Source organism: Phascolarctos cinereus, unplaced genomic scaffold, assembly GCF_003287225.1.
Source record: "Phascolarctos cinereus isolate Bilbo 61053 unplaced genomic scaffold, phaCin_HiC Scaffold_726;HRSCAF=1367, whole genome shotgun sequence".
Lineage (NCBI taxonomy): Eukaryota > Metazoa > Chordata > Mammalia > Diprotodontia > Phascolarctidae > Phascolarctos > Phascolarctos cinereus.
Window position 1 is genome coordinate 355,898,923 of NW_027556098.1, and position 11,387 is coordinate 355,910,309.

The 11,387-nt window shown below is 41.6% G+C and overlaps 1 long non-coding RNA gene across 1 annotated transcript; it reads left to right on the plus strand.

The window, feature by feature from the left end:
- Positions 1 to 1,006: 1,006 nt before the first annotated feature.
- Positions 1,007 to 3,035, plus strand: LOC110205998 (uncharacterized). The gene is made up of 4 exons (XR_002323757.2): positions 1,007 to 1,074; positions 1,629 to 1,744; positions 2,470 to 2,516; positions 2,907 to 3,035. It is a non-coding gene; the product is annotated as an uncharacterized LOC110205998 (long non-coding RNA).
- The last annotated feature ends 8,352 nt before the right edge of the window (positions 3,036 to 11,387 follow it).

Genomic DNA, 11,387 nt, shown 5'->3' on the forward strand with positions numbered 1-11,387 from the left:
TTTATCCCAAAGGAGGTTTCTGTTGGGGTACAGGGAGTGAGTCAATGGTAAAGGACAGTAGTGTAAAAAAAAAAAAAGAAGAGAGAGAGATAAGCATCACTAAAACATTTTTTAAAAAGAAAGGTGTCCTCTCTCATAGCACATGGTGACCCGGCTGGGTTCAGACAGAAGCAAACTGTGCACAAGCCCCACCTGTCACCTAGAGCACAAGGAACATTTCTCAAACATCACAGACCACTAAGGGTAAAACTGTCTCCTCCAATGGTGAATACTGTCAAAAGTGACAGAGAAGATCAGGACATCTATAAATAAACCAGACTCATTTTTCTCCAGCTTTTTTAAAATAGCAGGAGGACGTTCTTTGCTTTCATCTACTTCGGCCTTTGCTGCTATGGCAGTAGGGACAGGCCTAGGTTTGTGGAAACTGTCACTCAGTCTTAACAGGCGCTCACCTCTAACCACCATGAGATTAGAGAGGAGTGAGGGTAGCGTTGGGAGGAGGTAAGAGGGTGACAATCGGGAAAGCTGGGAAGGGACACAGAGCCTCCTTCCCCTGAGGCTGATGGAAAACAAGATCAGGTCCAGGTCAGCAGGCACGGTCATGGAACTAGCCCTAGGAAAAGCTGATCTGCACCCTCATCTCCCTTTACCCACTCCCAGGAGTGTTCTGCCATCTCAGTGCCTCAGTCTAAACCAACTCCCCCATTCTGACCTGAAGACAGTCTCATATGCCTAGCTTAACAACATTTACCTGTCTTGTGTCCCAAACCACTAGAATCTCAGCCCTTCCTTATGACCATGCATCCCAGAAGAAGTGTGGGGCAGTAGATTCTAGATTCAAATCTCAATTTTGGCACAGCCTATGTGACTTCAAGAAAGTAATGTCACCATCCTGGGGCTCAGCTCCTCACCTGTAAAATAAGAGGATGGGACTAGATAGCCTCATAGATCCTTTCCAGTTCTAGATCTAGAATCCTATGAAGAAGTCAAGACCTCTTACTGGAGGGTTCCAGTTAGAATGGGAAGAATCCCCAAGACTACTGACCTCCTTGCTTGGTCCCCAGTCCAGTTAAGGTATTCAATTCAATTCCACATCCATTTATTCCTTGCTCTTACATGCCAGGTGCTTGCTAGGCATTTGGTATACAAGCTAAAAATTGAAAGCAATCCCTGCCCTCAAGGAGCTTACATTCTTCTGCGAGAAAGAGAGTGAAATCCAAACCAAGTACATACTAAGTAATTTCAGAGAGCAAGGGGGAATTACTAACAACTGAGGGTAAGTGAGAGGAGATCAGGAAGGCTTCCAGTAGGAAGAGGCACTTGATTCAAACTTTGAAGGAAGCTGGGGATCACAGGATGTGACCCTGACTTTGGAGATAGATAATGAGGGATCAGGGACTGACAAAAATGATTCCCCTCCTCAGAGTCCTGAAAGCAGGCTAATTGACCAAGGACCTTTATATCCAAAGCTCTCTTCTAAGGGACAGCTGGCTTTGGGTTGTCTAAGCACTATGGAAAGATCGAGAAAGGACCAGGACACACGATCTCCAGTTTTCTGTGGGTGATTGTCTTAGTCTTGTGATTGGCTGGCTGCCTGATCTCACACTACATGAGCCTTTGTCATTCAGCCAGCTGACCTGGATTGTGAGCTCCATTTTGAGGAAGAACTCAGACCAACCATCCTTCATTCCTCTCCGTGCTTTGCTTCTGACTCTCCAGGCTTTGCTACCTCACTTTTACACAGGTATTCACCCCACTCCCCCCTCTTTCAGCTCCCTTTTATGTATTGTCTTCCCCCATTAGAATGTAAACTCTTTGAGCAGGGACTGTCCTTCTTTTTGCTTATATTTGTATTCCCAGAACTTAGCACAGTGCCTAGAACAAAGCGTTTCTTGACTTGACTACAAGTTGGGCTTTGCTGTACTGGGCAAAACAATCCATTCCCTAAGGGTCCTCAATTACTTGCTAGTCTCTAATAAACTAATTAATTCCAAAATTCCTATCTCAATACTTCCTATCTCAATAATCAAGTACTGAGTCCAGATGTTAAGAGTTATGTGTGTGGAGAGGGCAAGAATCACTATAAAGGCATGAATCATCATAAAGAAGCACCCTAGGAAAAAGTCCCAGACATCCTAACCTAGTTTGGCTTCTGACAACCAGTGGCCCAGTGTCCTCTCCATTCTCTGACCTTCCAAAGCACACACATGGCACTACACGCACACTCTTTGCTTATATATGCCACTGTATATTATTCCTTATGTTCCTTTTTCCTCCTTGCATCTCCCCTACCAATGCGTGATCTCCTTGATGACAGAAGTCATGCCTTTCCTTGGGATTTGAACAGAGTGTGATATGAAGTGGGTACTTGAAACACCAGGCCCAACCTAGGGAAACATAACTGGAACTAATTAAGAAATTAATGCACTACACCAATTCTAATCACTTTCATTTTCCTCTTGTTCCCAGCTTTCCGACTTTTGACCCGGGCTCTACTTGAAGTTTCAGAGGATCAGGTACTTCAGTCATTACCTCTGTACAATCTCATTTGGCTTCCCATATTTTTCATCCTTATGTCTCACTGGACATAGTAGATAATAGCAGAGACTACTTACGTTCATATAGCCCTCGAATTATAAATTACTTGACACATGTTATCTCGTTATCTTATTAACAATCCCATTGAGACAAATAGTGCAAATATTAGTATGCCCATTTTGCTAGTGAGGAAATTGAGACACCAAAAACTTAAGTGACTTACCCAAGTAATGGTGAGGACTTGAACCCAGCCTTTTCTATTCCAAGCTTAATCCCAATTCTCCCTTCTTGTCCCTGTGGAGTTGTTTCCCAAACAGTGACATCCAAGCAAGAGAATATTTCATTCCCTCCTTTTGTCTCTGTGTCAGGACCTGGGAGGACAACAAGTTCTTCATTTAGTAGATTGAACCAACAGAAGAAAAATCTAAAACTGAAAATGAATATAGACCCAGCAGCATCAATTAAAGAAATCAATACAACATCATCAACAGAATCAGATCCATGTAAGTGGGAGTCTCCTGGGATAGGTGCTGATCACTGTTCTGTTTTGCACTTGTTTTTCCTAACTAATCTATGAAAAGCAGGATGAGGGAGGGGAAAGAAGAGGTAAATAGTTGGATAGCTGGTCAAATTCCTTATGCAACAAACCACCTCTCTTTCATGCTTCAAAACTACTCCACATTCAGGCCCCCACTAGAAACAAGTCTGTATTCCCTATCATGTGTTAATGGAAACCCAGTTGTACAACCTTAAGATCGGGCAGAGAATGAAGAGATGTTACAGAGTGGTTGGGGGGTGAGGTGTAGAAGACTCTTCCAGTGTCCTTTAAGCATCACTGACCCTACACGTAGGCAGAGTAGTCAGCAGCCTCCATGGTAAGATACAAGAAAAATGCCTACTTCAAGTGTGCTGTACCGTCTAAAGTTTCCATTACAAGTCATCCCTCTGAGATAAGACATGGGAGACCTCTTTTAGAATAGTGATGCTTCTAGGGAAGAGCAGCAGCACATTTGCCCTGTACCTCTCAGCAATATGGTTTTCTCTGTCACCTCACCAAACCCCATAGAGATGAGACACAGGACAAGCAAGTGGATAGGGACAGTCTAGATGAGGATCACTGAAGAATCAGGTAAGTTGGGGTGCCAAAGCCATCCTGAAGGCTCGTGTGACTTCACAGATGCATAGAATCAGAGATTTCCAGCTTAATAAAGGATTTCAAGGGTCATCTAGGCCAACACATAGCCCCTCCCCCAAAAAAATCCCCACTGTAACACACATGGGAAAAGATGCTTCAGCCTATGCTTAAAGACAATATTAGATAGCCTATATATTGGTTTGCAAAAGCTTTACATTATCTCACTTGATCCTCACACTACCTCTCTGTCAGTGTTGTTATTATCCCCATTTTATACGATGAAGAAGCTAACATTGAGGGAGGTTAAGTGACTTACCCAGGGTCACATAACTAGTAAATAAGATTTGAACTCAAGTCTCCTGGACTCCACATCCAATCAAGTATGCCACCTTGCTGCATCTTTGATGAGAGAGATCCCACTAATTCCTCAGGTAGTTCATTCCACTTTGGGACAACTCTAACTTGGGGGAAATTCTTCCTGACATCAAGCCCAAATTTGCTCATTTGGAAATCAGTTCCTGATGGAATTGGATGTCATAAGGGGGAGGATGATAGAGGGAGGATGAGGAGTCCAAGGGTAATTCTCATCTGAAGCCAGCCTTGCTTACAGCCTCTGCATGGTAGGTTCCAACTTGCCCCCTCCACACACACATACTCTCAGCACCCATCCCCTCCTTCCATCCCAGGCTCCTTTGAGCTGAAAGAAACTCAGCCTGGGGATGGGGGGGCGGGGAGGGGACACAGAGTGAAGCCAGAGACAGCTGGGAAAGTCACTGAAGTGAAGGGAAGAGACAGAGCAGCCAAGTAGAGATGTTAACATTCTTCTCCCTTCCTGACAGGCAGGCAGACAGGCTGCATCCACAAACATCCCTCTTCCTCTATTTTGAAGTTAGGAGAGGGGGTGTGTAAAGAGAAGACTGAGGAGAGGTGTGGGGGAGGGGTAGACTTCTCCATAGGGGTTCTAAGCTTCTGCAAGCCCAGGCAGGGGACACAGGAGCACTACCATGGTAGGTTGGCCCATAGCCTCCCGGGTCTCTGCTTAGATGGGCACAGATATGGGAGAACAGCAAGAGAACTTCACCTTAACTAGCCTGTTTGATGGAGGATGGAACATTCTGGGAGGGAGAGGGAAGAAAACCACTTCTTATATTTCCAGCTTCACATCACTTACATATATTTCCACCTCAATGACCTCAAATTGGGAGGCATACTCTAAGCTGCTGACAACTGAGAGTAAGGGCATAGCTGGCCATTAGTAAAGCCTTCTTTCCATGGACACTGGAAATAGACAAGGAGTTTAGAATGCCTTGATAGAAGAACAGCCTAATCGTGTATGGTGAAGTTGCGAAATTGCAGGATGGTCTTTCCCATTTGCCATTCCCCACTGCTGTCCCACAGAAAATTTGGATGGATATTGGACAGGGATGTCCTATCATGAATGGGGCAAGGAAGAAGGAGAATAGCCAAAATGTATAGAATAGCTTTGTCAAAAAAGAGTTAGGAGAACCGGGTTGTAATGCTGTAGACTTTGGCCAAATCTCTTCCCTTCTTTCCCCATTATGGAAATGCAGAAGCCAGAGAAGATAAGATAATGTCTTAGCCAGCTCCACATGTTCTTATTCATATACTCTGACTCACTCAGTTTTCCAGACAAAAGGTCTACATGCTGAGCCAGGCTCACGGTGTGATCCCTTCTCTCTCCTCTCTACTGTCTGCATCTATGGAGAGCATTTGTTGGAGATGTTGTACATAGAGAATATTCCTGCTCAGGTATTAAACTAAAAGGCCTCTGACTGCCATTTTGACTCTGAAATTCTATGAATTTAGACATTTACATAGTGCTAGAACAATACAACCTTTTGAGATCAGGAAAGCAAAGCTTTAGTTTTGGTGGGGATTTCTTTTTTAGGAGGCTTGGGGAAGTGGGTCCATATCGCTGATCTTATCAATGTGGGGAATTCCCAATGTGAACTCTTCTGCATCTTCATAATCTGGCTTCATTCTGTCTTTCCAATCTGATTACACATCACTTCTACATTCCAACCAAATTGGTCTACTTGATGTTTCTTGTATATGACATTCCATTTCCTTGGGCACAAGCTGTGCCCCATTCCTAGAATACTCTCTCTTCTCACCTCTTGGATCTCCAAGCTCCCTTCAAGGTTCAGCTCAAATGCCACCTATATGAAGCCCTTCCTGATCCACCTTAACAGTTGGTTCACAATTGCCTCCCCCTAACTACTTAGTATTACTTTATACTGACCATTCTCCCATAATATTTAGAGATATCATACTCTCTTGGTACTTCTCCTATCTCTCTGTCTGTTACTTCTTTGTCTCCATTGATTCTTCATCCCCTTCTCCATTTCTTAATGACAGATTGCACCAAGCATCTACCTTTGGACCTCTTTTCTCGCTACACTCATTTTCTTGGTGCTATCATTCAGTCTCACTACTTTAGCTACCACTGTTATACAGATAACTCCATAACTCCAATTCAGATTGCTTGTTTGATCTCCAGCTACCTACTAAACATTTTCACATTCCTACCTCACCAGCAATATCAATTCAATGTATCCAAAACCAAGTTCATTGTATTTCCCCAAAACCTGTTCTTCCTTCTGACTTCTCTGTTTCAGTCCATGATTCCACCTTTCCCCAGTCTCCCATGCTCACAATATTGGGGTTACTTTTTACTCTTCCTGCCCTCTCTTCTCGTAATTAATCAGTTACCAGTTGCCTCTCTGTACATGTCTTGAATCCAATTCCACTTCTCTATTAGCACTGCCACTAGCTTATTATAAGACTTCATCACCACCTGGACTATTTCAGTGTCCTTCATGCAGGTATTCCCACTTTCTTTCTCATTCCTAATTCTTCTCTTCATAGAACAATTAAAATAATCCTATATCCACAAAGATCTGGTCTTATTAATCCTTCGCTCAAAAATCTTCAGTGGCTCCCAATTGCCTCTGAATTGAATTCAAATTTCTTTGTTTCACAGTTAAAGCCCTCCACAGCCTGGTATACCACCACTCTTTTCCAGGTCTAGGTCATAGTACATCCATTCAAGTATTCTGTACCTCAGGCAAACTGCACATCTTTCTGAACTTAAACACACCTTGGACTCTGAGTTATACAGTCAAAAAGCATTTATTAACCACTTACTTTATGCCAGGCACTGTGCTAATTTCTGGTATATTCTCTGTCATCACCTATGGAATTCCCATCCATTGAAGTTCAAATTAAATACCACCTTCTGCCAGAAGCCTTCTAACAAGTTTATAATGACCTTCCCTTAGATCACTCATAACACTTCGTGAGTATCTAAGGCATCTGTCACGTAATATTGTGCATTGTAGGTATCTATTTGTATCTTATCTCCCAGCTAGTCCATAAACACCATCAATTAATAAGCATTTTAAGGGTGTCTGTGAGGACAGACACCATGTTTCATTTAAGCTTTGTATCTTCCTAATCCTTAGCGCAACGCTTTGTGTACAATAGGGGTGTTAAATAAATATTTGATTTTATGAATTGTATTATTCATTTGATCATACCAACATGTAAAGCTAGGAGGGAACTCAAAGGCCATCTTGCCCCATTCCCTCATTGTATTGATGAAGAAACCAAGGCTCAGGGAGCTGAAGTGTCTTGTCAAAGATCACACTAGAAATAAGCATGCAAGGGGGGTATTGAACCCATGTCTTCTGTCTCCAGAGTCCAGGGTCACTACTCTCTCCATTGTAGCATATAAAGCAAGTGCTTTACAATTATAGAATTAGTGACCCAGGTACATTAAAAGTTAGGCAATATTTTCTAGGAAGACCCAGAAACCTGGCTGTAAGGTACGACGTTATTTCTTTGAGGATATGCCTTCCCATTTCCAAGCAACCTACTTGCAAGTGGATTTCTGAGGAAACACTAGTTTATAAGTTGGGGAGAGTTCTATATTCAGATGTAGCCCAAAAGCCCATCTCTCAGTGATATCATAGGACTGTGACTCATTGGAAATTACAATCCCCAAAGAATCAAATTATAAGCTACCCCAATGAGGAGGGGGAAAGGAAATACACATATCATGAACATAGTGCCTACACTGTGCCAAGCACTTTATAAATGTTATCCTTCACAGCAACCCTGCTATGTAGGTGCAGTTATTATCCTCGTTTTACAGTTGAGGAAACTGAAGCAACCAGAATTAAGTGACTTTCCTGGGGTCACACAGCTAGTAAGTAAGGACAAATTTGAAGGCAGGTCGTCCTGACTCTAGGCTGAACTCACCATCCACTTCACCATATAGATACCTCAATGATAATGGGAATACAGATAGTGGGTATAAATGGGCAATGGCGAGACAGCTAGGTGGCAAAATGGATAGAACATCAGCCCTGGAGTCAGGAAGACCTGAGTTCAAATCCAGTCTCAGGCACTTGACACTTACTAGCTGTGTGACCCTGGGCAAGTCACTTAATCCCATTGTCTAGCCAAAAAAAAAAATTAAAAAATAAATGGGCAATGGCACCTTTCTAAGAATGACTAACACTTACAAAGTGGTAGAAAAGCCATCATCATTGAGATGTGTGCCCAGTATAAAAAAAAGAAAGAAATGAGCTGGTCATAAGACAATAATGAAGAATAATCAGTGGACTGGATGGCCTGAGTGCCTCACTCATGTTTATGAAACTTTATAAAAACCAGAGAAGGCCTTCAAGGTGTTGGGTGTATCCTCTGGGGAAGACTAATGGAAAATGTGGACAAGCATCTCAGAGGATGAGAAGACAGGATTGGATTTGCATCTACATTTGTAGCAGGCGTACCCACATCAATGAGTTCATGGATCCCACAAAGCATAGAAGATAGATGCTTAAGAAATGCTTGTTGATTGATTGCTCCATCGAACCACTAGATAAGCAATTCAAAGCTTACAACTTGAGAATAGGTCAATGGTGGCACATTCTCCACAAAGGAATAAGCATTTTTAAAAAGTCATTTAATTTATCTGCCTTAGAGCTGCAAAAGCTATTTTCCAACTGGTCACAAAGACAGGATAAAGTACACAAGTGTGGAACCTTGCTTTTATGTCAGTCCCTGAAGATTCTAATATCCTAGCATTCTAATCAGGGTGAGATTATCATAGATAACTGAAGAGACTACCTTAACTCTCCTAGCTTAAGTTCAACTGAGGTTCCTTTGGCCTGGTCCTATTACTACAAGTTATCTGGCAGTCTTGTAGAAGCTGATGAAAATGATTCAGGCTTTTTTTTTCTTTTTAGCTTAGTTATCTTGCTTGATCCTCTCATCTTGACATACCTGTAATATAAACTAGTTAGAGCAAGACTGTGCAAGCTAGGTTGGCAGAGATCATGAATATTTTCAGTTAAAGTCAAAAGGTACAAACAAATAGGCAAGGCTTAGGACAGTGAAGATAGGAGGCAAACACTAGATATGGAATCAAGGGTCACGGCTAGAACCCTGGACAGCTCAGGAGGAGCTGATGGTACTAATAGCTAGCATTTTCGTGTCCTACGGTTTGGAAAGTACTTGACGTATATTATTTCATTTGATCCTCACAACAACCTCATGAACTATTATTCTCATTTTACAGATGAAGAAACTGATAATGAGAGAGGGTAATTAGCTTGCCCAAGGTCATATAGCTAGGAGTCCCTACCAAATCTGAAACAAGATTTGAATTCAGATCTTCCTTATTCCAAGTCCAGCACTCTATTCACTGTGACATCTAGATGCTAAATTATTTGACTAATGTACTAACGGTTTTCCTAGAATCTTGGAGCTGGAAAGCCCCTCAGAAGCCAGCTAATTCAACCATGCCTGCATAGTGTCCATTACAGCAAGTGGTCACCCAGATTTGGCTTGAAGGCCTTTAGTAATACAGAAATTACTACCTTCCCAGGCAAACCATTCTACTTTAGGTTAGAACTATTGCTTTTGCTTTGTTTTTATTTATTTTATGTACATTTATCTCTCTGGAATCTCTATTCATAGCTCTTAGTTCCACCCTTTGGATACAAACCCCCCCCCAAAAAAAAAGGCTAATCCAAAGTGATTTTGAATTATGCTAAATAAAATAACTAAAATGTCCATATCCTTTGAGTCAGAGATCCCACTGTTGGACATGTTTTCCAAGAAGATCAATGGCAGAAAGATGCCGCCTACAATGAAATATTCTTAGCCGCATTTTTTGTGTAGCAAAGAACTAGAAAAAAAAAGTAGATGCCCATTGATTGAGGAATACATAAACAAATTGTGATTTGAGAAAGAATGGGGAAAAGTAAAATTTAATTTAAAAAGAATGTAATAGAGAATTATTGTGCACAAGAAAGTATAAATATGAAGATTCCAGAAAACAATGGAAAGATTTAAGTTAACTGATACATAGGTGAAGTAAGCAGAATCAGGAAAATAATATATATAATAAATGTAATTATAAACATGATGTGATATATAACATACATAAAATATAAATTAATATAGCACCATGACTTTTGTGTACAAAATATATGAGAAACATTAAAAAAATGTAAATGAATGCTGTGTAATTACAATGACCAAGCTTCTTCCTAAGAAGAGTTAAGAAGATAAATTGCAGAAATACATAACCTTGCATATGAAATATTGCAAATACTGTCAGATATGATCCATGTGTTGGTTTTACTGAACTGATTTTTTTCTCCTTTTTTTTAATCTAGGATGGCTGGGGAGGGGTAGGAAGAGGTACATATATATATATATATATATATACACATATGTGGAAACTAATGCAATATAAAAACAAAAGGCATCAATAAAAAAATAAGACAGAACAGATAAAAGAAACAAAGCTAATCTATCTTCCATATGACATCCATTTGGTGGAAAGGGGTGGAAGGAGAGGGATTTTCACCCAAACTAAGTGTAGCAAATCCTTGTTGACTAACTTTCTATGGTATAGCTAAGTAAGCTTTCTTTTGTTAACTGCTGAGTCACCTACAATGTTCTCATTTTTGTTCCAACACCAAATCTAAACTAAACTAGCCTGAGTTTGTCTCACTCATCTCAAGCCAGATGACTTCTAAGTCCCCCTCTACCTCTAAATCTATGGTTTCATGATTCTTCCTAAACTGTGGTACCCAGCAATGAGGGGTCTATGGGGTATGCAGGGAGGGCTAGTGCCTCTGGTATGAGGGCTTGCTGAGTCTTTTCCAGGGCTGCTCATCTACCTTTGGTGTTCACCTGGCAATCAACTCTCACCTGTGGTTCCAAGAAGCTGTAGCATATGTTGCCTTGATAAATCATTTCGGCAGATGGGCTAAACCAGGGATGGGAAACCTGTGGCCTCCAGGACATATGTGGCCTTCTAGGCCCTTCAGTGCAGCCTTTTGACTGAGTTCCAAGTTTTACAGTACAAATCCTTTTATTAAGGAGATTTGCTCTGTGAAGTTTGGATTCAGTCAAAGGGCCACACTTGAGGACCTGAAGGGCCATATGTGGCCTTGAGGCCACAGGTTCCCCACTCCTGGGCTAAACCATGTTGAAGGTAACCAATTAGCCTCAAACCTGTCAGTGAGTTAGGGGAATGTCTACCCCAAGCATGTGAAAACTTCCCCTTACAGAATGGGTGAATGAAAAATTTGTTCCAAAGGCCATGAAAGTGGCAAAAGCAGGCACCGTGGAGCACTTAGAGCTTGGTTGGACATCGAAGATACCAAGG